The sequence below is a fragment of the Miniopterus natalensis genome, chromosome 11 (assembly GCF_054644295.1).
Source record: "Miniopterus natalensis isolate mMinNat1 chromosome 11, mMinNat1.hap1, whole genome shotgun sequence".
NCBI classification, from domain to species: Eukaryota; Metazoa; Chordata; class Mammalia; order Chiroptera; family Miniopteridae; genus Miniopterus; species Miniopterus natalensis.
In genome coordinates this window covers 64,172,980-64,200,582 of record NC_142091.1, presented here as the reverse complement: position 1 = coordinate 64,200,582, position 27,603 = coordinate 64,172,980, and positions in this window count along the sequence as shown.

Sequence of the window (27,603 nt, the reverse complement as noted above, 5' to 3'; positions counted from 1 at the left end):
ATCAATGAAGATATATTAAAAAAAAAAAAAAAAAAAAGGCAGTGTATTTAAACAACATAGTTATTGAGGGAAATTCAGTGGTTTGAATAAATTGTGACTAAGGATTGGCGATCAACTTACACATCTCCAAACTTCTTTCTCCAGGAATCCAGTCACATACTTGAAAGTTCCTCATTATTATTACTATTATTATTATTATTACTGATAGATTGTAAGAAAAAGGAGACTTTAATACAGAATAAAAATGCAGCTCTCTGTGAGGAGGGCTTCTGGGGACGAGTGCCTGGAGCAGAGGCTGAGGAATGAAATGCTCAGTGTGGTTAATGAAGTGTGTTGACAGCAGAAGTCAGTGGTCATTAGCAGTGTGGGTAATGAGATGCGCTTGGGCAAACCTGTCCTCTCACACTTCCGAGTGACAAGCAGTCCAGGTAAAAGGTGAAGTGCAAAAGTGTCACTCTTACCTTTTGGTAGAAAAAAAAATGTACAAGATGAATGTGTGAAGGAGCAGAAGGAGAGCCTTCGGATCACAGAATGTTCATTCCTGTCCCGTGAGTCTTCCTTCCTCATGTAACGCGCATTTTCTCAGCACTGTCTCCACGGTCATAACAGCCTCTCCCTCTTTTCTAGTTATGATTGCTTTGCCATTATATAGGCAATTTCAGTACATACAGTAAACCTGGGAGGAAAGGGAAAGAACAATGCCTCTAGTTAAAGCTAATCATTGTTAATGTTTCAGCATATTTTCTAACAGACAGTTTTTCTAGGAAGGTTTTATTATTAACAGTCATAGTCACAATATATGTACAATTTTATCTGTTTTTCATCTAGCATTTGAGCAGTTTTCATGTTAGTGGGACTGTATTAACGAGAGCTATTTTTCACTGTGCTTGCTTGGTACAGAGCACAGCTGTAAGCACTTTATATATTATGATGCAATTATTTAAACAACCCTAAGAGGCAAGGACTATTTTTGTCTTCATTTTATAAGTAAGGAAATTGAGGCACCGAAAGGATGAGTATCTTTCCTAGTGTTACGTGGATGACAAATGCCAGACTTAACACTCGAAACCAGTCTAATTCCAGAATCTGTAGTCTTTTCCCTGATGTAAGACCAGGGGTCAGCCGCCTTTTTCAGTACATATTTGAAGCTTGTGGGTTTTATGGCTTCTGTCTCAACTGCTTCACTATGCCATTGTAGCGAGATGGCTATAAACAGAGGTAAATTAATACCTGATAGGTATACGAGTGAACATTTCTGTCTTCCAATAAAAGTTTATGGACACTAAAATTTAAATTTGCTATAATTTTCATGGGTCACAAAATGGTATTCTTTTAATCTGTTTGTTCAACCATTTAAAAATATAAAAACTATTCTTAACGCGAGCGTCAAACAAAAATAGGCTGTGGGCAGTAGTTTTTTAATACTTTCATTTGATTAATTGATGCATTCTTTGGTACCTTGTACATTCTCCAGGGTGTGGAGATTCAGGTTATTTCAAACATAAAATGTTTGTTTTAAATAAAAATTGACCAAGATTGATGATACTATAATGAATATCTTTGAATAATATTTTCTTTGGGTGTATTCACAGACTTGATCTGCTTTAGGATATAAATAGCTCTATTACTCTTGAATTTTATTGCACAGCAGCTAGATATCAGGGATGTACCAACATATACTTGTACCGCTAGTCTAAAAGGACGGCATATTTTGTGGTTGCTGTTGCTGAGCAGACACTGAAATCAACACATTTGAAATCATGGGCAGCAAAATAATTAGAACTATTTAAAATATAAGATAACCATATTTAAAGATAAGTCAAGGCAGTCCAGTGCTTGCCTTTAAGTATTTGAGAAATTTTCTATAATCTCTGCATGTCATCTCAGAGTGCCATACCAGTATCACATTTGAAGACGATAAACCATTGTAGAATGGGGGAAACTTTTCAAGAAACAGTATATTTGATAGAATGTTCTCTAATTTTATTCATGTCAAACAACATTCCCTCCCATTGACTTTAATTTGATAGTTCTTAAAAAATGGTTTGATGGGACGATGTCAGTTTTCTTGGGTATTGCTTTTGAAAAAAAGCATTAAATGGTATTTCATCACTTTAGTTATAACAGGATAGGCTTGAAGTTAGAGAATAAAATTGCTCTTATAGCCCTAGAAGTAGGGTGGTTTTCCAGGTGGCGATTGAGGTGTGTGCCAGTAAATGACAATGTGGCCAGCCATCTCTTTGCTCTGTTTTTTTTTTTGGTGTGTGTGTGTGTTTAATTAAGATATAATTGACATATAACATTATATAAGTTAGTATTGGTTTTAAAACCCAGTGAAAATGCAAAGTCAGTCTGAGTGATACCCAGCTGCATAGTGGTTGTCACTGTTTGGGGGCAGAACTATGCTTGGTTGGCTTTTCTGGAGGCTTGGAATTCAGAGGCCCACATCCCTGACTTCTTAGAGGCCACTTGTATTGGCTCAGCATCATGCCCTAAGTGGGTTCCAGCCCAGCCCCCTGGTCACTGCTGCTAAGTGTAAGAAGTCAGGAACCAAGTGTGGAAAGACCTAGGCAAACTGACCCATGTCTGTACTGGACAAACATCCCAAAGTTCTATACATCTGCTAGAACTATTGTCTTCACATAAAGATGCAGATTTTTCAGGTAATGAGGATGTGTTGGTTGGTTGGCTTCCAGGAGTTGGTCCTTCTGCCATTGGAATTGATGGGTTGCAGACCCCAAAAGAAGTGATAAGAGACTTTCATCCACAAGTGCATTTCTAATATTTGTAGGGGGTTTTAAGCTCAATAGGGATTTCCTGATACCTTAGTGGAAACTTTAATAAACTGATGTCCTTTGAAGTAACTGCCTTCACCCTTTATAACCATATGATTCCAGGTAGAAAATTAATCTCCCTTGAACCTCAGAATAACTCTGGGTTTCTACTTTTCAGAGCAGATGTAATAATCCCAGACCAGTAGGTAGATGGGTACATTTTACAAGGGAAGGAGAGGGGCAGTTCCCTGGGCTCCAACCATGCTAGTCCATTTACATTTCCCAGATGCTCCAGTCTCTTTAAGGTCCACATGCCTTCTTGAACATGAGATACCCTTGGCTGGAAATTTCCTTTTGCATGAGCACCTTACCTCCTCTCCATCCACCTGTTAAGCAAACATCCAACAAGGCCTTTTTGTGCTCCACTATACTTGAAATATTTCTATTATAACATTTGTGCTGTGTTGATCATAGTGTTTTTGTTTGTTTGTTTTTATATTTCAGCCGAAGCATGATGCCCAAGAGTGAAATTAAAGTTTGTTAGAGTGGCTTAGTGTGTCTCGCCATTGAATAAGCTGGTGGTTCTTGATGAAGGCTGAATATGAGAATCACTTAGAAATTTTTTTTAAATACAAATACGCAGGTTTTAACCCAGATGGATTACATCAGAAACTTTGGGTACCCAACACAGGCATTGATAGTTTTAAAACCTCCCCCTCATGATCCGATATTGTGTGTAGCAGGTTTGAGAACCACTGGCCTACACCATGGTCAGGAGGTCCATTCGCAGGTGCTTCTCAGACCCAGTCATGCCATTCTTTCCTCTCACCTGGGGACAAGCCAAGCGTGTCATTTCTGAGACTCATCTCAAGCCCTAGTTGACATTCTGCCCATTCCTAACGGAAGACTGAGTGCTGTGCAATCTATTTCCAGGGCTTCCATGAATATTTATATGTTGCCTGCATCTTTACAAATTAGAGAGTAGCAAGATGAATGATCGTAGTGAATCAGAGAAGACACACACTGTGATGCGGGCAGAAATTTACTATCTCATTTCTATTTAAAACCTGATGACTCAGAGAACGAGGAAGTCCACATCCATTTCAGTAAATTCCCTAATGCTCTCCAGCATGGCATGGATTTTAGCACTACTTGGGTGACTCCGTTTATTCCTAGGAAGAATGTGCCTCCGTGTGTGTGTGTGTGTGTGTGTGTGTGTGTGTGTGTGTGTGAGAGAGAGAGAGAGAGAGAGAGAGAGAGGAAGAGAGAGAGGGAGAGATTATTTTAAAATACAATAGAAAAAAAAGAAATTACTAAGCTAATTGTTAATTATTTTTGTTAAGCCTCATTTTCTATGTTGTCTTGATGGTGATATACCTTCAACCTCTAATGAATAATTCTTAAATCTGACAAAATGCTATTTGTTTCTAAATTGATTTTTAATGTCTTTAGTTTGCATTTTCTTCACTTAGTTAGCTTCCAACAATTACTCATTAGGTTTTCTTGCCTTTTCATCTTTCATGTGCTCAAGTTCAAAATAGAGTTTGCAGGAGACAAGTGTCAAGATTTCCTGTGGTCATGTTGCAACTCAACACTCTGTACTCGCGGGGCACAGGCTCTGATATCTGGCAAATGGGGAACTATTTGAAATCTGCACATGACAGCATAAAACAGGGAGCATTTCCCTGTAGAAATGTCTACAAGCCTAGCTCGTAAACACAATGGGGAATGCAGTAGAATTTCATCAGGCCCAAGGCACATAGTGGGCGGGGCATGGCCTGTGGTATAAAGCCAGGGGCTGATCTTACTGTTTCAGACTTGGACTTACAAACATAAATAGGAATCATGAACACAGGACTCCAAATTCGTCTTCTGGGTAAATTGGCATTTAAAGCTAAAAGTTCCAATTTCTCCCCTCATTTTTTACTCCTTGACCAGTTAGTAAACTATTCTATGTCATCTCGAGGCCGAGGGGACACTAATCACACTTCTTCATTTTGGCTACATCCCTGGGTGATGATACCTGCCTTTCATGATGAGAACCTGAAAGTCTTTCACTCTTTCAAAAACAGCCATTTCATAGGGCAGTTATTCATCCAACAAATAAGTACTGTGCCCATACTTTTTATTAAACACTATAATAGGCATTGAAGTTAAGTTGCTTCTTACTTTTCTGAAGCCCACAGTCTAGTGGGGAGATGGATTGCTAAATTTTAAAAAAGCATATTGAATATCCACTGAAAACCATGACATGCACTATGTTATTGAGGTTCAGGTAATCATGACAACTTCAAACAGAGACATTAGCTTTAAACTGAGGGTTAGACCAAAACGAGTCTTTGCTGAGAAAATAATGTTTAAATTCAGATTTGAAGGAACCTAATAAACATGTTTTGACAGAGTGGCGGAGGGGGCTGAGGAATATTTATGGCCAACCACATTTTATATATCAAGGCCTCAGTGTTCTAGGAGTGATGTTGTACTCATTTTATGTTCGTAATTAAAAATATTTATTCTAATTCTGGTGTCCAAGGAGCCAGCTGGCCATCATTGAATGGAGCCAAGCAGCCACAGGACCTAGGCCTGGTTTCCTGGAAGCAGAGGCTGAGATGAGAATTCTTATTTCAGTGACTTATCGAGGACATCAGAGGAGGAGGAGTGACGGGAGCAGGAAGAAAGGGAGTTAAACAAGAGAGTGAGCTCAGCCAGAGTCCAGCTTTGACCATCTAAGCCTTGAGCTTGAATTGTACACCCCTCCGCCCTAAACATAAAAAATTTCCCTGCTCTGGCCTCCTTTGGCTGGGGAATCCTTTGAGGAAAACAAATAAGCAAACAAACATTAGAAAGGAGTGTTGCAGCAAACTGCTTTTGGTCACCTCTCGTAGCAGTTGGTAAAGGAGATTTGGGTGGGACACTACCAGCCTCTACTTCCCCAGAGATTTCCCTGGACCAGCTGTAGCATGACCTGGGGACTTGATAGAAATGCGACTGATCAGGTCCCACCTGAAACCCTGAATCAGAAACCTAGGAGATGAGGCCCAGCAATTCATGTTCTAACAGGCCTTTAGGGTCACTCGGATGTATGCTCAAGTTTGAGAACCACTGATCTGAGGGGAGCCTTTAAAGAACTGGTAGAAAGTTCAAACTCCTCATTAAACCTAAACAAAATCAACAGAGGGAGACAACAGTAGCCAAATTTCCAGTTCTCTGAAAAAGATTATTATCATTTCAGGCAGCATCTTCAATTTCACAGTTGAACTTGCAGGTACTGGATTGTCACTTGCATTGTTTATTGGTCTTTAATTTGCCTCTGAAGTCTAGCTTGGCCATCAGCACCTGGTTTTGCACCATAGATCTCACTTTACCACTTTGCCCTTTGGGAGTGGGTGGGAGGGAACTGAGCTGGCAAGTAGGTCAAAGCAGTAGAGAAGATTACTGGTACAAGATGAAAATGGCAAAGCGATGGGGTAATTAATCTCCTATCTTTACTTTTGACAGTCAGTATGAAAATCTATTTTCCAATATTCTTTCCAGAAGTTGTAGAAGGCTTTGAAAAATAAATAATACCAGATATTTTTCCTTAAAGTTGTGTGTGAATTTGGGGGTGGTTTTAAAAATTGAGTGTAACTGCAGCTAATAAATATTCAATTTATATATGATCAGTAATGTATGGAAAATTTATACACATGATGTAAGAACTGTGGAGGGGATTATGTTTTTAAAATACCTTCTTATTTCCTCTTTGGTATTTACCTTCTGTATTTTTTATTGTTTTGCAAGTAAATGTTGCTTAATTGATTCAAACAGTCATTCATTCAACAAAGATTTATAAATTGCCTACTATGTGTAAAGCTCCTTGTTTGATTCTGTCAATATAGTGGTGAGCAAAATAGATAAGATTGCTACTCTCAAGATGTTTATCATCTGGTAGTTTCCTGTTGCTGCTGTAACAAACTACCATAAACTTAGTGGGTTAAAGCCCTCAGCGTCTGAGGCTAAGAGACAGGTCTTATTAACTACAAAATTTACCATGTCCAGGAATAAAAATAAATAGTATTGGTATGAGAAGTGTGTCTAGGCCTACACTTCATTCTTTTTAGAGTTAAATTTGAGCATCACATGTAACTGGTGTGTGGAATATTATGTTGCTTTATACTTTTAGGGTTATTCACAATTTCCCTTTATACATACTTTTCCCCCCTTTCCTCTTTCATCTCTCACCTTTAAATATAACATTTTGCCATGGGGCTCATACATTTTTTCTTATAATTTGTACACAAATTTTCATAAATGTTATCCCATCATTTTTCATGCCAAGAATAGTCGCCTTTAAGATTTAGTGCATAGCCCTGGCCAGGTGGCTCAGTCAGTTGGAGCGTCACTAAAAAGTCGCAGGTTCAATTCAGGGTCAGGGCACATTCCTAGGCTGCGGGTTCCATCCCTAATTGGGGCATGTACCCGAGGTAACCAACTGATGTTTCTCTCTCCCATCAATGTTTCTCTCTCTCTCTCTCTCTCCCTAAAATCAATAAAAACATATTCTCAAGTGAGGATTAAAAAAAAAGATTTGGTGTACAGGCTTACAGATATTTTTCCTCTGCACATATGTATTTATAGAGCTTTAAATGCTCTTTGGTAACCTGGATTTTTCCTTTTCACAGTACATGATGTGATGACATCGTTGTATATCGATTGCATGTAGTATTAGTATTTTTATTTCATAGCAGTGATTCTAATAACGTGCAATGACTCACTTGACTATGTTATCGCCGGCTGATATTTTTGTGTAACAAACAGTGGAGCAGTGAGCATCCTTGTATTACCCTTGCACAACACATGATGTCTCCCTCTGGGATAAATTACTAACAGTGGAACGGTAGGGCCAAAGGACATCTTTGTTCTTTCTCTAATTTATGCAATGTTGACATATTTTATGCTCTCAGAGAGCTGACTTAAGATCATTTTGAGCAAAGCAGAGTAATTAATTTAAACAACAATAAAACACACACACACACTCGCAAAGAATGAAGAAAAAATATGTCCCTCTATTCTGTCCTGTGTATGAAAAGACAATAATGGAAGCAACCATTCAGGGAATAGTCTTCTTGATTTTTGCTTCATGTTTTAATAGACTAGCAAATGTCTCCATTTAGGTAAATGTCATCACCCATCGCTCAGTTGTTCAGACCAAAAAACTGGACATTATCTGGCTTCCTCTCTTTCTCTCATGTTCCACATGGGTTCATTAGCAAGCCCCAGCCAAGCTGACTGCTTCTCGCCAGGACCTTTGCTGTTCTCTCCCTTGTTAAGCCACTGTCACTGGACTTAGCAATGGCCTTTCTGATCTATTGTCTTTGGATCTTGGTCTTTTTCAATTTATTTTCAACACAGAAGCTATAGCTGTCCTTTAAAACTGTTAGTCAGGCCCTGTCACTGCAGCGTTCAAAGCCATCCTTTGGATTTCCTTAGGAAGTGGAATGAAACCCTAGGCCCCTTTTCTGTCCACCCAATACATTTATTTTCTAAACCAGGCTACCTCTCTACTATCTCTTCTCACTTCTCACCTCCTCTCTTCTATCTCTCCCACCACCCAAGCCTCCCTGCTGTTCCCTGACATGGCAGCCGTGGAATTGTATTCCGCGTTCCCATCCTAGCTCCCTTCCCCAATTTTCTACAGGTCTTGCTCCCCCCCTCTTCCAGGTCTCTGCTCAAATGTCCTTTGGCAACTTCCCGTCAGCCTCCATCTCCTCAGCTGCTTTCTCGGTCTCGATAGCACTGCCCACTGCCTGCAACTGTGTTCCCTACCCATTTATATGTGCACCGACTATTTCCTTCACTAGGATATGAACTCTAGGAGGGCAGATGCTTCCTGTACATTTCTGACCAGCCCCTGGCTCACAGGAAGCCTGACACTTGTTGAATGTGTGCCTATGTGCCTGAGCCATGTGTCCCGCTCAGATTCCCAGCTGCCGGGGGGGACCCTTGCCTCCTGGCCCAGCTGGGCACGGAGATGCTGGGGAACTGAATGACATGCCATGCTACTGGTTTTTAAACAATGAGTTAAGAAGCAAAGGCCCTATAAATGATGAACATTTCTGATTAAGGGTGGCATAAATATTCAAAAATCAGGTAAGATGAGAGGAGGACAACTGGAAGTCAACATACTTTCTTGAAAAATAAGGATTGGGGAATGCATTTATTTTCTCAGGGAGTAGTTTCGCTTTAATTCTTTAACACATTGTTATAACATTTGATTTTCTTCTTCTTATACATGCTATGGGGTGTGTGTGTGCGTGTGTGTGTATGTGTGTGTGTGTTTCATTGACAAACCAAAGCAGCTAACACAGTTTGAAAAGCCTGTTGAAACATACCGTAATTCTACTTGCCAAGGGATGACAGTATTGAAACTGCGGATTACAGAGCTGAGAAAATAGTACTTTATTCAGTTTATTTTAAATTTAATTTTATTCTCTGTACTGGTTCACAGTTCTCCTGACAGAGACACCTGAGATTCTGTTTCCCTACAAGCCTGATGGAGCTCAGAGGCATGTGTTGAGAAATGCTAAATGTAGCCCTGGATAATTTGTAAGGCAGCCAGAGGAGGTCCACATCAATTCTTAGCCACCCACAAAGCTAATTAAATTTACCCATGTGAGAAACAAACACCCACCCCTGTTATTCTGAGCCACCTTGTGAAACACTAGTTAGATCTTCTGCATCCCAGCACTTCCCCCACCCCAAATCCACAGGCCTCCATCCAGGGGTTGGTGCAGGACATTGCTTCTTTTGGAAACACTTGAGAGAAGCTCTATTAAAATACTACAGAATTCTTATCACTCATCTACTTGTATAGAATGTTCCATTGCTGCCTTCAAACTTCCTTCCCTTATCTCTTTTCTCTGTAGAGTTAGTTGACAGAACACAGGTCTTGTAATCAGGTAGGTTGGGGTTGGGTGAAAGCTTCAGTTTTTACTTCTGTGACTTTGGGAAAGTCATTTAGCTTATCTGTGTTGCATGCAAGAGAAATAATAGAACCTGCATCACAGGATGGGTGTGAAAATTAAAAGAGCTAGTATATGTAAAGTAAGTAATTAAGCATATGGTAGTTGCTTAACAATGATCATTTCATTCTTTCTCTCTGCCCCCCTGTTTTTCCATGAAACATGATGATGTTATTCTTTCAATCATCAAACAATTTTTTAAGTATCTAGCATTTCAAACACTAGCTATGGTTGGAGAAACAGTGGTCAATAAAACAGTCCCTGCTCTAATGCCACTTACATTCTAGCTGAGGAGAGGACAATGGACATAGAAACTAATAGATAACATCGTTTTAGATGATGATACATCCTTGAAGAATGTAAAGCAGGTTCTGGAACAAAAAGTGACCAGGAGCTAGTTCAGCTGGTTTGATCAAGGACATTTTCTTTGTGGAAGTGACATCTGAACTGAAGCGTGAAGGGCTCGAGCCATCCTGATGTTAAGCAAGAACCAGCTGTTAACAATTTGGGGGAAGAGAAATTTTAGAACAGAAAGCATAAATATCTTTGGATGTGTTTGTGGAACCCAGAGGATGTGAAAGAGGAGGGAAGGACAGCTGTGGAAGAAGTTGGGGAAGAAAAGGTTGAGTTTAGTATAGACTCTAACCTACAGAACATGATTTTGGCATTATTTTGTTCTGCAGTAGAAAGCTTTTGGGGTGGTTTGAGCAGGGGGGTGATAGGATCAAATTTACAATTTTAGACTGCTACAGCCACCCCTGCCCTCCATGCCCTCATCCCTGCTTCCTCCCCGCAAAATTTACTTTTTAATTTTAATTTTATTTTTCTTTTTTTTTTTTTTTAAATATATTTTTGTCGATGTCAGAGAGAGAAAGGGGGAGAGAGAAGGAAACATCAGTGATGAGAGAGTCATTGATCAGCTGCCTCCTGCATGTTCCATACTGGGGATCGAGTCCACAACCCAGGCATGTGCCCTGAGTGGGAATCGAATCGTGACCTCCAGGTCCATGGGTCAATGCTCAACAACAAGCCATGCCAGCCAGGCAGAAATTTACATTTTTTTAAAGATCCTTAGTTTAGACTTGAAGACAATGGCCTGTGGAAGGACAAGACTTAAGGAAGCTAGTGTGACCTTTATTGTTAGTATCTGAGGCAACTATAGTATGTTAAATAGTGTAGCTCTGAATGATATGTCCTAGGTCTGACCCCAGGTACCTGTGAATGTGATCTTATTTGGCCAGAGGGTCTTTTGCAGATGCAATTAACATAAGGACCTCAGAATTAAATTATCTTGGATTTAAGATGGGCCCTAAATTTGATTATTGGATTTATAACAGAAAGGACAGGGAGGTTTATAGCACAGAGACCCATTGAGGTGAAGGCCATATGATGATGGTGGCAGAGATAAAGTGATACATTTACAAGTCAAGGAAAACCAAAGATTTCCAGCAGCCACCAGAAGTTAGAAGAGAGCGAGGGAAACAAATACCTCTAGAAAGAGCCAACAAGGCCAACACTTTGATTTTGTACTTCTGGCCTCCAGAATTGTGAAAAATAAATTTATGATGTTTTTAAGCCACCAAATGTGTTAGAACAGCCCTAGAAAACTAATAAAGCAATCAAGCAATCATTTATAGGATGAAAAATGTAGAATGCCTGTTTGATGCCCACAGAGTGGTCTACTTTAGGACTGAAGAAGAAATAGAAATTGCCTTCTGAAAGCCACACTGAAAGGGGTGCTTTTATTTGACAGGGATATCAATTTCTCCAACGTTGACTGAAAATCTCTTCTGGGGTGGGGTGGGTGGAGGGGCATCTGAAAAACAGACCCCAAGACCAGACTCTGCTTCCTTAAGTGGGCCCGTCAAGTTCCCAAAGGAAGCACCCCTCATTCTGTGCGAGCTGACTAGAAGCCAAAGCCAGTTCTTTCATTTTTGTGACCTTGTTATTTCTAATATTCTTTGTCATTTGCCTATAGTGTAATATTACTATCAATAGCAATAGTGAGTACAGCAGGTCCTTGGATAACACTTTGTTCAATGTCATTTTGTTATAATATTGATGAGATGCTGTAGGAACTTAACTCTTGTTTATGTCAATTAGCCCCAGGAAAATTGGTTTTGTTATACTTCATTTTGCTTAAAGTCACAGAGCCTACTGAGGACGATCAGTGCGGACCTTCTATATCCCGAAGCAAGACGGCATCTTTCATGCCCAAGACCTTACACTGGTTGCCTGCCAAACTGCTCAAGACAAGGGGATGCTTACCAATGGGATGTGCATAGAGTGATATTTGGAACTGAAGTAGAGGGACAGAAATTTGAGGGTGTGGGCATCTATTTGCCCTTGGCATTTCTCAAATATAATAGAGAGTTCACATTCATTGAGTTTTCTAATATGTGCTAAGGTCCTATGCTATCACTTTTTCATCTAATTCTTACAATATTTTCAGAAAACAGATATTATTTTCATTTTAAAGATGAAATAGCTGAGTCTTCGAGAGACCCAGCCCATCACCCACCAAATGCTTATTATTACATAAAAACGGGTTTATATATTTAGCTATCCAGTTAGTTAGTTACTGGTAAAGCTAGGACTTTAACTCGGTTCTGTCTGAATCAAAGCTTTTTTACACCCATGGGTTAGCACAACTTTGCCAAAATTATTCTGCCATAGACCTCCTTAATGAACACAGAACTGTTGTTTTAAACGTGGGTGATGGTGGTCATACTGGTCATAGAAATTGATGCTGAAGACACTCCCAAACCTGTGGGCATTTAGGCCACTATTGTTATGAAGCAGGATGGGAGAGGAGTGGAGGAAGTCACTTTTTTCTTTCATCCTTGATTTCCTCAGTGAAATCAGCATGTGTTGGGAGCTTCTACAATTGGCACCAGAGAGAGTGAGACAGAGACAATGGACTGTGTCATTGTCCCTCATGTTCTCTCTCTCCAAGCCAGACAGCCATCTCCCTGGTGGTCCAGAGCTGACATTCTGACTTGAGCCCAGTCATTAAACACTAATTAGACTGGTGCTCTGCTCTCCTTCGAGTTCAAGTTTTAATCAACTGTTGCCTTCTCCCCCACTGTCTTTTTCTCGAAATCCCAGACAGGGTCATCCCCTTCTCCTCTCTGGGGCTTGAACTCTCAGCCTGGGTGTGTTTGCACTGTGGCCAAGGCAATTTAGATAAAGGGTGAAAAGAGCCAAAGCACCTGGAGCGATGAACACATTTCTTAAGAGAAAAAAATATGTACTAAAATTAAAAAGAGCCAGATCCACTTCCCTAACACTGTCCACTTGCTTCTCAAAGAGCACTTTGGATCCTACACACTGTAATTTGCCCATTAAAACACCAGCAGCATGGTCTCTGGGCTCAATTAATTTGAAAGGGCTTCTGGATGAATCACTTAGATACTGTTTTCTCTTTGGCCTCTAAGATAGCACCAGGGTCAACCTCTACCGGCTGCCCAGTACTGTTTGCCTGCCCTACTAATTTGGTCCCAAGGTATGTTCCCTTTGAAATAAAAGAGAGCAAATTTATGATCCACACCTTGGCTGTGGTTAACCCTGCCCAGACCATGGTGGGTAGATAGGAGATAATGATTTCCTTTATAAGACCAGATACTGTTCGCATGCGTGGTTATGACTATTTTATCTTTTTTTTCTTTTCTTCCTATGGTTATATTTTTAGATATCTGTGATTATATCAAAACAAGTGTCAGATGAGCATTATAATCTTTCAAAGTACAAATGAGTCTTTATTATCATCATCAGTAACAGGCACTGAGGAGCGAGGGGTACTCAAGTTCCACTTGCACATTATGAATTGCATTAATAATTCAAATTCTGATTTAATTATTATTAACCAGGCCTGATGTGTTGGTGTATATCAGAATTGGTATTTGTACACCAAAAATACTTATTACTAGTAGCTATGTGGATAAAGGGATTATGAGAGTCAAAAACCAAGTTACAGTCCAGAAAAGAAAATACTACTATGCAGTAAGTACTGTACAAAGTGATATGGGAAGTTTAAAATAAATGAATGTTTCTTATGCATAAAGTCCATCCTGTCATATTTTATTAGTGATCTCTAGCTTTATAACAACATTATTACAGATCTAGTGGCTTAAAATAACACACGTTTGTTATCTCACAGTTTCAGTGGGTCAGGCATTCAGACAGAGCTTGGCTGGGTCTGCTGCTTTGTGGCTTCTCACACGGCTGCAGTTAGGGTGACTGCCAGGCCTGAGGTGTAGGGTGTAGCTGGGGAATGATCTACTTCCAGGTAAGATCAATGCATATTGTGGGCAAGGCTGAAACCATGGCTGCGAAGCCTGGCGCGCCCCTAGCAAGCTTGAGGTTCTCTAAGAGAACTGCATTAACATCGCCTTATATGAAACCATGACACAGACCTGAGAAACTTGGCATCGTGTAGTGCAGCTAGGCATTCAGCATTCGCATAGTACGAGATTTAAAAATAAACCTTTGTCTGCACAGTGACACAGTGAAAGAAGCTTGAAGCAGTCTTAGGATGATATAGTGGCTGCCAGCAGGGTGGGTGAAATATTTAAGTAGACAATTTGTGGTAGGGAATATTTGAATATTATTTATTTATATTAATGTTACTCCTCATACTATTGAAAATAACTAAAATTGTGAAATACTTACATCCCTGCAGACATTTAATTATTATCTTATTTTGTCCTGATAAGGCCCAGTTATGAGAGCATTATTATTACTCTTTTATAGATAAAGAGACAGAGACTTAGGTGGTTATGCAACCTACTTAAGATCACACAGTGAGCAAGGGTAGAGCTGGGGTTCTAAGCCCTCTACTTTTAACAAATAGAATATATTGCAAAGCTGCAACTATGGCATGTCACAAAGAGAAAGAAATTTGGTGTAGATTTAAAAAAAAAAAATCATGCAAGAAAACTCTGGCAGACTCCAAAAGTAGAGCCGTTGATAGCAATAGGTCCTACAAAGCAGTTGCTTATTTATTGCTGGCACTTGATCTCCATTGATGGTATTTGCAACAGGCTTGGAATGAAGATATTGGTGGGATCCCTTTTTCTGATGATCAGTAGGGAGAGAAAAAGTCTCAACAACCATGTAGCCACAGAGGCTTCTAGTAACAGGTCCCTTTCTGGGCTCACATGCAGAACAGATACTAATGTTATTTGAAAGAGGCTGTCAACTTATGTACTGCTAAGTTACAGCAATTTTAGTGCAAGTCACTCTCTCATCTTCTCTTTTCTTTTTTTACTGCTCAGTGAAAAGTCCTGTCTGCTAACAGCTAGGTACTGCTGTTTTGAGTGCTAAAGGAAAAGCACAATAAAAGCGAAAAACAAGTGGGGTTTTAGGCCTGGCCCAACTCATGCTGAGTGGATTAGTCTTTGTGAACTGTTTGCTGGAATATTTCATAGGTTGCTTTGTACAGCATTTAACAGCGTAGAGCAGAAACGGTAATCCACTTTCTTTCCCAAGGGGTGAAATTCTCCTTGAACCAACACTACATGCATATATTTCATATCAATTACTTTTCATTTGGTTGTGCACTTGCCTAAATTAGATGATTATGAAGCACAGAGAGAACAGGAGAAAGGAGACTTGTTCCTACAAGCCACTGATACGGAGACTAATTTTGGCACCGAGAGAAGCCAATCATTTACATTTTGCTGTGCAGGGGAGTTGGAAATGAGGGCCAGAGATTCAAACTACATTAAGAGGATTTAAAAATCAAGATAAAACTTTTTCTTATACACCTGGCTCTAGCAATGAGTCATGAGAGGACCGGTAGGGTATTTAAAGGATGCCTAATCATGTTTTATCTTTATTTAATTTTGCTCCTTTCTCTTCCACTCCAAATGTTCTGTTGCATTTACTTATGTAAATAATTAAAATAATAGAAGTTTCAACACTTTGTATTTGTTTACTTCCTTTGAACAAATTCTTTCTCCCACAAGGGTGAGTGGGAAGGTCAAGATTATATACCCTGTTGGGTTTATGTTTAGCTGCAGTCATAAAACTCTTCAAGTTGAAAGGGAGAAAGGCAAAAAAATAAAAAGCTTTTTCTGTCCACCAAGAATTGTGGATATTGATAAGCTTTGCAATGGGATCCTACAAATTACTGCATCTCAGCAAAGTCGCAAGGTGTCAGGCATCCGAACCCTGTGTCAAAGGTTATTTCTCGTGGGCTAATTAAAATAAGTATTGCCTTTGAGTTTCTCCCCATATGTTAGTCTATTTATATAATCTCAGTCTTCATTGTTGTTGATGGAGGTAAATTCATGATAATATGGAAGAGATTAATTAAAGAAAAACTGAACACACTCTATCACAATGAAACAGTATTATTTGTTTATGTCATAGTTCATGAATAATGTTATATATCTATAAATATACATATATATAAATACACATATATATGTATATTTTTTCTTCTTAAGTCCTTTCAGCCATTGTGTGATATAACTAAGCAAAACAATAGCAAAATAATTAATTTTCTCAGATGTTGCATGTCACACAACAAACCTTGGGAGTCATGGAAAAAACCAATCAACTCTGGAAGAATATAATAATAATATTAAAAAACACAACTATGCCTGCTACATCACTGCTTCCAGAAACAATGATGAAATGGTATTTTCAGGATGTTCAGTGATGCTATAAGCCAGTGGGCAGAGTCCCTGCGTGTCACCGTAACACAGCTGGGGATGTACCAGTGCGACCCTAGCCGCTCTTCTTGAACCAGGACAGAAACTCATCTAGATTCCAGAACGGCACTTATAGATTCGATGCCCTAACATACTGTGCGGGTGAAAAAATATAACGTTGCTATTTATTTTCTGACAGCAGGGTGATTCCTCTTGCTTCTTGTTTTTTTTTGTTTTGTTTTTCCCCTTTTTCCGTCTTCTCTCAGGAAGGCTGGTTAGCATGGTTTCAGGTGAACTGGAAATTTGGAAAGACAAGACGGCTTCATGGGTTTGTCCCACAGATTTAATAGGCGCTACCTGCTTTATTCTGCTCTGAGGGCAAAATTCTTGCCTTGATTTAAAGGTGTCATTTCACTAACTTTAGCCACCCCACCTGGTCAGGCTTCGTTCCACCAGTCAGTCCCTGCTCTCATCAGCCCCATAGCCTCTGTCGCAGAGGTGGCTTTCAGTATTGGTCGTGTGGTTCATGGAGATGTGCCCTGAATTGTCTGAAACATGGCTTTCTCATCTGTAAAGTGGGCAGGGTAATATTCTTGACCTCAGAGTGTTATTATGGGGACTGGATGAGGTATATATAGAGAGAGGTTATGTATCAAACACTAGTCATTGAAAATATGGCATATTTATTCTTACTTGTAAGCATTTGCTCATATTTTGACTATTCTGTCCATTTATTCAGTAAAATTGTGGAGCTTTATATTATGTCAGTTCCTGTTTTAAATGAAGAAAAGTAGTAAGCTAAAACCAGAGTTATGTCGTTGCCCTCACAATACTTACCTGCTCTTTTACTGGTAGTACGAGGAAAACAGATTCATTATGGAGACAGGAGACTTGCATTCTAGTTCCCATTCTAATACATCTCTGTAACCTTGAGCTTTCCACATCTGGGAAGGTCAGTGTCACACTACACCATCCCACTGTGCTTTTTCATCATAAACATTTGGAATTTATTCCTGATACATGGTAGCATGTAAGTGCACCATAATTTAAATTTGTCACTAATTCTAAAAATATGTCTGTCTTCTCTTTGCAATTAGATTGCAAGCCCCTTGAGAACAGAAGCCAAGCCTTGAAATAATCTAAAACCCTCACTCCCACCCCAAACGCTACTGAGATACCTGCCCCAATATCTGACACAGAGCAAATATTTCTTGCTTGATTATTTATCATCTCCTCTCTAGTCTTTCAGGTGGTGATATTATTTCAAGGGTTTTCATTAACCTGCTACTACAATAAGAGGTTAGTAAATTTTATTTCTAGCACAACCAATGCTTGAAACTTTAGGTACAGGTGAGGAATGAAAATCTATTGACCTCAAGGTGTTACTTCCTGTGTAACCAAAGTGGGAACTTTTTTTAATTTTTATTTTTTTACAAGGTAGTTCATTAGGAAGCCTATTAAGAAACATGACACTCCCCTGCTGGGTGTGGCTCAGCAGTTGAGCACCAGCCTAGGATCCAGGAGATCGCGCTTTGATTCCTGGTCAGGGCACATGCCCGGGTTGCGGGCTCGATCCCCAGGAGGGGCGTGCAGGAGGTGGCCGATCAATGACTCTCTTCATTGAAGTTTCTCTCTCTTTCTCCCTCTCCCTTCTTCTCTTTGAAATCAATAAAGATATATTTTAAAAAGAGAGAGAGAGAAAGAAACATGACACTAAGACAGTACAATATGCTAAGATAATGTGATGTGAAAGCTACCGGACAAGACAGATGCCGCTGAAATAGCATAAGGATTTTCCCCACAGGAAACACATCCTCGGGCTCAGAAGCATATGCTGGGCTCTGCTAATAGGCCTCGTGAGTGGGTGCATAGGTGGTGTTACTTATTTAACATTTTAAGAAAACCTGTATTGTGTATTTTGAACCACATAGACAACCGAGCAAAAACTGTTGAATATCCAAAATGCTACCACTATTAATGCTGATGATGGCGATGGTGATTTTCTTTACTTAATGTGAAGCATAGACTAGCCCCTCTCTTGGATATGCCAACTGTTTCATCATCCTGGCTTCAAATAAGATCATCCATAATGATTAGAAAAAAATGTTTGCCAGTGCAGAATGCCAAGAAAGAGACTCCCTCAATTTTGCTTAACTCATCATTGAAGTGCATAGAAGCATTTGTTGTCTAGAATGCATTCAGCATCACTGGGTTTCTAATTCTTGTTAATCAACTGTGCATGTTCATGGTTTAGAGTAGTTTTAACAAACTTTTTTTCTCTATAGTACCAGATATTTTAGGCTGTGTGAGCAATATGGTCCCTATTGCAACTATTCAGTTCTGCACTTGTACTGTGTAAGCAGCTATAAAATCCCATAAATTAATGAGTGTGGCTGTGTCCCTAGAATTTTTTTTTTTTTTTTTTAACTAAAGCAGGCCACCGGTCAGATTTGGCCTGCATGCCATAGTTTGCTGACCCCTTGTTTAGAAGGTCAAATATTTGTTATAAAAAATATCAGCCCCCTTTCCTACTTCCCACTCACTAAAATCTGTCTTTTAATTACTTTAGTACATTTTCCCAAAACTTATCTCCATATTTTTATATAGCATGCGTATTCTGAGGTTTTATCTTTAATTTTTATGCATTATCTATTATCTATCTACTTACATTCTCAATGTAAAATAACACACATCAAGGTGAGAGGTGGTTATTTTTTTTATTCTTACCTAAGGATATGCTTTTTAATTGATTTTAGAGAGAGAGGAAGGATAGAGAGAGAAACATTGACATGATAGGTTGCCTCCCACACGCTCCTCCACCGGATCAAATTGATAACCTTTTGGTGCACAGGATGTTGTTCCAACCAACTGAGCCACACTGGCCAGGGGAAGAGGTGGTTATTTTTAATGTTAATGAAATGTCTCTCCATTGTCTGGAACTGGACAAGCCTCATTTCTATGCATGGATTCATTTGCACGGGTAGATTGTTCATAGCTATTTGATTTTTAATAATCTCTAGGTTCGCTGGATCAATTTTCCTGTTGGATTTCTGACCCCAAAACGACACAACAGATGGGGTGTTGTGTAACACGGTGGCTCTTGATGCCACTTGATGGTTGGAATGTCTGACTAAACACTGCAATTGCAATTTAATCTACCCACACTGGTGGTGGAAGGGGGTAAATGATTGGTTTTCTGATTTGGATAGAGTCAGATAGAGTAAGAACAATAGTGTGTTACAGTCCCTGGGGTGGGAGCCTGCCGGGGGAGGCTTGCTCGTTTTTCTGGGTTGATTGATTGATTGATTACTCTGTACCCAGCACTTAGTCCTGTCATCACCCCGGCGACTGAGGCCTGCAGGGGTGTTGGCAGTGGTACCCTGTTTCCCTGGAAGGTGAAGATGCTCTAGATAAAGAAACCAGCATGCAGAGCCAGCCTTTGAAAAGTCAAGCTGCTTTCTATTAAACTAGCATTCAGGATTTATCTTTCTCTAGGATATATTTTATCATATTTAGAGTCTTAGGCTTTTATATTTCTGTTCTGCTTCCTGTCACATGTACTCCAAAGAGGCTACCCTTTGGTTTTGTTTTTTCCTAAAATCGGCCTTCAGTTCAGTCTCTTTGATGCAGTCAAACTACTCTGCTTCTCGTAGTGGGGAAAGACATTGCACCGGCTGTCTGAGGTCAGGGTCCTCCTGCGGACAGGCTGCTTGGGATGCCCCAGCCCAGAAAATCAAGGCATTCTCACCGGCCCCGGGGTCCTGGTTAACAGCACGCCGGGGCTGACCAGAGCCCTTGAGTCTGTGTTTGCATTTCCTTCCACCCTACCCAGGGGTTTCCCAGGCATCAGCAGTGCAGAGATACTAATGGGGGAAAAATAGTTGCTGTGCCCCTATTCTCTTTTACTCCCCCACCTTTGGCTAGCACAACAATTTTAACTGGCCTGGGACATGCTGGCCAGCATACAAAGATGAATACAGAAAAGAATCCAAGGAGATTAAAAGGTCAATAGATTATCCATTAAGCAATCAAGTCTCAGTATGCCTCAATTTGTCTAGGTCATAATTTATGGCCTGGCACAAATGGACCAAGATCTGTGAGTTTTCCCTGGGGGTTATCCTGTATCAAATCTCTACTATGGCCATTTTTTAAAGGCTTGGTCCCTACTGTGTACCTTTTGACTAGTTGGCAATATTTTAAAATTACTTTTAAGAATCACACAGCTCACATTATTTTAGCTGATAAGGGCACAAGGCTTTCTGAAGGTCAAAGGCAAAGAACTTGGGAATACAATTCAGGAAACAGGGAAAAAGATCCATCTGAATTATGTGCCTTCCACATGGCAGGTATCCAGGGAGCCTGTTGATTGGAACACTGTTGGGGGGGGGTACCAAGCTTTGTGGAGCTTTCAGGGAATGGTACAGCATTTTACCTAGTATCACTTATTTCGTTTCTAATGTGTTAATTCTACCCTGGCATCAGATTCAGGAAAATAAGCAGTTTCCTGTGCATATTAAACACAAAGTAGCTTTACTCCAACTGTTTTAACATTCCGGAGTGTTCCCAAGCTCCGATGTCATACAACCTTCGTTTTCCACTTGGGAAACGAGGGCTTTGATGCAATCAAACTTGATATATTTTATTTGGCAGCTTTGGACGATAAAAGCTTCATCAATAAGCAGTAGTCCACTAAAGCAAAGCCAGGATGGTTAAAAACAATTCTAGGGAAAGAATCTTTCCCAAAGATTATGCATTTTGAGGAAAATTCTATGCCATTTAGCACATGGAATTTTAAATGTTTTTTTTAAATAGCATTTCTCAGTAGCAGCTGTTCCAAACAGCCCTCACCAGAATTCTTAGACATAGTTTCTTAGAGTAAAGGGAAGATTAAAAAATGGTAAATTATAGATTCTGTTAACTATCAGTCCATGCATACAACTTCCTATCAGTTCCTTTTCTTATCTCAAGAGACCATAGGTGGCTATTAAAGAAATTTCTGAAAAAAAGGTATTATGGTGCCCTTGGATAACCAGCTAAGCACAACTCATGAACTAAGATTTTTTTGTGTTTGAAAAATTTCTGACCCTCAGGTATATCACAAAGAACATATTTCTTTTTTTAAAATATGTATTTATTGATATTTACATAGAGAGGAAGGGAAGAGAGAGAGAAACATTGATTGCTGCCTCCTGCACGCCCCCTACTGGGGATCAAGTCTACAACCCAGGCATGTGCCCTGGCCAGGAATGGAACCAGTGACCCCTTGGTGCCTGGGATGGCACTCAACCACTGAGCCATACCGGCCTGGCAAGAATATATTTCTTTTTAGATGAATGATTCATTTTATTCAGGTTTGGCTATTGCATTTATATTTACCCAGATTTTAAGTGTGATCTAAGCTGCATAGTATTTCAAGACTATGAAAACATTTTAGTGAGTTCAAAATTCATTAAAGGAGACTTTTTTGTTGCCTTTTAGATTTAAATAAAAATAATATATAACAAAAAAAGATAGTTGAAAAACATCGCCCATAATTCTTGGCTGCAGAGGCCTTAGCTTGACTAAATTTTAAATAGGTTTCCTCCTGACTATAGGTCCCTGACTCCCTTTTTTTAGAGCATTTACTTATGAAAACTTGCAGTTATAAAGCCTTCCTCTGCCCCTTGGTATGTAAACCATTTCCCATCCTCTTGCTGGTTTTACAAGCCAGAAATGTCTTTCCTAGGACCTGGGAGCATCCCTTTAAAATGTAATCAACAAAGATAGGGGCACCTAATTCCCAGTTTCTATGGAAGGGTAAGAGCTTAATTTAACAATAAATTCAAATTAGCTAACATATGTGACCTAATCACACCCCCATCCCCAGTGATAAGGCTCAGGATGATAATAAAGATACCCTGAAGATTAGAGCTCAGTGCAGCAGATAGCATTATACCTTGGTTATCACAGGCAAAGGGAAGGTGGGGAAACTGAGGCAGTCCTTGCTCTCAGGTTTGGCCTTGAAGGAGCCCAGTGTGGCTAAGGCAGTTGAGTGTCATCCTGTGCGCCAAGAGGTGACTGGTTTGATTCTAGGTCAGGGCACATGCCCAGGTTATAGGTTGTGGCTCGTAGATGTTTTAATTCTATCCCTCTCCCTTCTTCTTTCTCTAAAAGCAATAAAAGCATATTTAGAACAAACAAACAACAAAAAAACAGGCGCACTGATTGGAACTGTCTTCAAATGTTTATAATTAAAACAAAACAAAACAAAAAACCCTCCAACCTTCCTAAAAAATGTTCCGCAGTACTTTTCCACTAGCTCCCCCAAGTGCTTAAAAATTCTCCTGCCTTTTGTTGCAATGGAGTTGAGTTCAATCTTTCCTCTTCATTGCAACAAGTCCTCTCCTTTATTGCAATAATCTTCCTTATAGTTTAACCCCATTTAGTGCAATTGTTCTTTGAAACCCTACAACCTAAAGAAACATAATTTAAAAAATTTCTTTACGTTTCTATTCAGTCTCCCCCCCCCCCCAAAACATGGCGTGTATATACTCAGAGCATGTATAGATCTTTTCTTTTTATTAATCCTAAGCATTTCTCTTCCCAGTTCTATGATGGTCATAATTATTACATGATACCCTATAAGTATAATGCTTATATTATCTTTTTTTCTACTTGAGACAAAATGTTAGCTAAACAGCACAACGGTGCGCAATTACAATGTGTTTTCAAATGCTCAGCCTTTGTCATCATATGGTAGAGTTTAAAGAGTGTATTCATTTTCCTGTTATTGATAATATTAAGGCCATGAAATTGAACTCAGCTCTAGTAAGGAGTCAGGCAGGATAATTAATACTCATTTTTGTCAGTCAATTCTGGTAGGTTGGCTCTAAATTAGTCCAGGCTCTTTCACGATCTTTAATTGCTTCCTACAGAATGTGCTCATGCACATTTAGCTATATATTATTGAGGATATTGTTTCCAAAAATACTTGTATTAGGCTGTGACTGCTAAATGGTTTGGAATAATACAAAAGGAGAAATAAGTGACGCAAGGGGAAACATCTTTGAACAGATATTTCGGTGTTAATGGGTGCACACTTTTTATACAGGGACCTATCTGGTTATTGAAAGTAAGGAGAAAGGTTGGGAACTGTGAGAAAGCAGTGGTCTCCTTTGGTAGGTGCAGGCAGGGAGCTGTACAAGAATCAGACGTTGGTGATGAGATTTGGATGAGAGCTTCTGCTGTGACATATTTTGCTTGTTTCCTTACTTGCTGCATCTCATGGAATGAAATTTCCTTTTTAATGGTGAGGCTGGAATACTCCCCTAAGACATTTGGAATTCAAAGTGGTGATATATTGAGTTGCTGTTCAAAGGGTAACCAAATGCTGTTGTAAAATGAATACTAAGTAATCTTAATGCTTTTTAAAAAACTGTGTTTTTTTCTCTTTTTCCTTTTTTTAGGAGGAGAGGTTAAGTCTAATATAAAGATAAGCACTGAGAGGTATAGTAGAGGTTAATAGAAAGTAACGTGGAATGCAAATTATAATTGAAAAATATTTTTAAAAATTAGCCTGGCCGGGCGTGGCTCAGTGGTTGAGCACCGACCTGGGATCCAGGCGATCGGGGTCCGATTCCCGGTCAGGGCACATGCCCGAGTTGAGGGCTCGATCAATGACTCTCATCATTGATGTTTCTGTCTGTCTCTCTCCCTCTCCTTTCCTCTCTCTGAAATCAATAAAGATATATTTTTAAAAAAAATTTAAAAAAATAGAGGAGCGGTGTGGTGAGTAAAATTTGGCACATTTTTTCAGCTCTACCCCATAAAAACAAAATCAAAGAAAATTCTCTATAAACACCATGGTGACATAGAAAGGGCTGTAGAATATTTAGAAGGACTTGCTGAACTCTGGAGGCTGACGTTTGAGTCATAAAATAGGAAGTTGTTTAACAAAGTTAATACCTTTTAAAGCTTCCTCTGTCTCTGGAATTAATAAAATGAGAATGCTTGCCGAATTGGAAACAAATTGGCTTGCATTTTGAACCGCATCAAGTTTCATTTAGCAAAGATGTTAATTTGAAGTGGTTTTATGTTAATTTTTATGGGAAAACATTATTGGGATCAGAACACTCAGCCAGACGTACGGAACATGTGCCCTATGGATTCACATGAGCCAAAGGTGGAGTCCAGTGAGCTGAAAAGGTGCTAAGTCATCACTAGCCTGTGATTCTTGGCTCTCTGCCCCAGGGCCTCAGAAAGCCTGAGACATCAGATTTCCTAAATCAATATTTCCTAATTATTATATCAGACTCACTTTCTGTTATGTCAAGGGAAATTTTTACTTCAAATATGCATGACCTTTACAAAGCGTGACAAGGTAGTGTCACAAGGTGCACGTGCGTGGCCCTGTTCTCTCTAGTGAGATCACCCCACAGTGTTTATATATTTGAGTCAAGAGAATCTCATACTGTGTTTTGAATATTCTTCTAAGTCATGTGAGGACAATTCCATTTTGTTAATTCTACTAGTTGTAACGTAACTTCAAGAAATTCTGGAAATTAATAAAAAGCCAAGTACCCTTCTTTTAGCTCAAGATACAGGAGTGAACAGAAGAAAGTCAACATTATGTTCACGTTTAATGAGGGAAGATATCTAGTGACAAGTCAGTGTAAAATAGAACATGAAAGAAAGTAAAACAGGATAAAAGAACTAGTAGGGATGGGGCCAGGGAACTATTTTATATGGATCATGGAAAGCTTTTCTCATAAAGAAACACTTGAAGAGAGGCCCAATGGAAGCACGTGAGTTCTAAAGGTTATATGAACATTCTGCGCAGTATATGCAGCAAGTACATGCTGGGGGTGTTCAAGGAACAATAAGGGGTTTGGTATGGATCTCATATGTGAGCTTGGGAGCCAGTAGAAGGAGAAAGAGCGAAAGAGGGAGAGGATGTAAGTCTTGATGAGTTATCTAGATTTCACTCTGAATATGTTAGGAAGGCATAGATGGGTTGTGAAGAAAAGAATGATCTGATCTGGGTTAGGTTTTTGAAAAATTACTCTGACATCTATATTTCAAATAGAACCTAGGTGAAATTAAGGAGAAAGGTTAGAAGTCTCTTGCAAGAATTCAATGAGAAGACAATGCCGTCGACCAGGAAGGTAGCAGTGGCAGTAGTTAAAAGTGGGCATATTCAGATATATTTTGAATATAAAACCAATAGTATTTGCTAGTGGGTTGGAAGTGAGACAGGAGAAAGGGGAGTGAAGGCTAAAAGCAATGTTTGGGTATGGCAGATAGAATTGCCCATTGATGAGACAGAGAAGACTGTGACTTGGATTGAAAAAAGGTAGGCACTAACTGTGTGTTGGAGAAGCTTTAATTTTAAGATACTGTTGGAATTTTAATCTCAAAAAGTCTGGATTTCAGGGGATACATTGAAACTAGAGATGCAGATTTGGTCATCAGCATATGGATAGAATTTAAGGCCATATTATGGGATGACAACGTCAAGAGAGGAAGTATAAGACAAAGAAGAGATCTGTGGGTGGATCTTGGGATATTCCATCAAACATAGATTGGAACAATGGGGGAGGCCCAACTACTGAGAAGGAGTGGTGTGGTTGAAGGATAGCCAATAGAAGGAACTAACTATCTTAGGAGCCTAGTGAAGAACACATTCTAAGAAAAGAGAAACACTCATTCTCTCAGGACATGCTACTAGGTCGAGTTAGCTGAAGACTAGGAAATGGTCATTAGCCGTTTGGAAGTAGAGGTCAATGGTGACTTGTTAGAAATTATTTGTGTGTAGTCAAAGGGCAAAGGCTTGTCATGGTTGTGTCCAAGAGAGCAGAAAGAAGAGATATGTGTGTTGCTAGGATAGATAATTCTTTCCAGGAGTTTTTAGTAAAGGGGAGAAAAATAAATGCTATGAATACTGATGAGAAAGGAAGGTAAGGTATGTACTTGTTTGAGATATTGATACGAAAAAAGGGATCATTTTTTAAATAGAAGATAAGTCCAAATACTTGATGAAAATCTAGTTTTGCCACAGTTGTTTCTGTTACACCCTTCTTTCCCTTTGCCTTTGGGTAGGTTCTCAGTGCAGGATATCCAGCTTGATTAAACTGTATCCTAGCTTCACAGCTCCCCAGGAGTCTCTGATATCTTTTGACACTGAGTTGGGTAACAAGAATCCAAAGAGCTTTCTGCCAAACAGAGAAAGATGCTTCATGCATTGTAATGTGATCTCTCTCAGTCTCAAAATGGGCCAGCTTGGAGCTTCAAGTTGATTAAATTGGAATCAAATAGACTCATAATTCTGCACAGCAGCTTTCTGCACAATGGCGTTAAATTTACTACAACTCAGCCAAGGGTAGCGCATGCCATATAATTTTGTCGTCCATGCCTCTTTGGGTTTTGATTTACTGGGATGTGGTTTTCTGTTGAATGAAATGCAAACAAATGCTCCCTTCTAAAAAGTGAGCATAATTACGGCACTTTTCCCTCCTTCTCACACACACACCCTCTCTTTTTCAAACTTTAGTACCACTTCTGAGACAATTAAGATAATTTGGCCATTTAAGCACTAACAGCCACAGCGGTGTTGGAGCCACTTACTTTTTTAGTACTAAAATGCAGTATAAAAGAACATTATTGCTTATTGGAATTTTAATGCCTTTTTATTGGGTTTGAACTATAAAGAGCATTGGAGTTGACTTTGTGTTTGTTCTTAAGTAGACATTGAAAAGCAGGAAGAAAGGGGAAAAAAACTTTTTAAAAAATTCAGTTCAAATCACACTAATTTTGAAGCCACCTTGGGGTGTCTTTGGAAAACATTGCATTGACCTGGACTGAGAGGCCCGTGGACAGCCTGGGAAGGAGCTTTCAGGAAGGAGCAAGATATTGAAGCAAAGAAAAAGGAGGAGACTTTGGCCCTTTCAAACTAAGAACTTTCTCTCCAAAGATGAAAAACTGATTGTATCTGTTTTGTGGTTGTCACAAAGCCATTAATAACTCAGGTTCACACCAGTCAGCTCGCTTAGAACCAAGTGCGCCCTGCACTTCAGTTGTCATGAGGCTGCAATGGGAGGCCAAAGAGGGTCGGCCTCCCTCTCCCTGCAAGGTGGGCATGTATCCAAGTTTGCAAGCTGGGGGACAAGATTTATGGGGGAATGAGCACTCTGA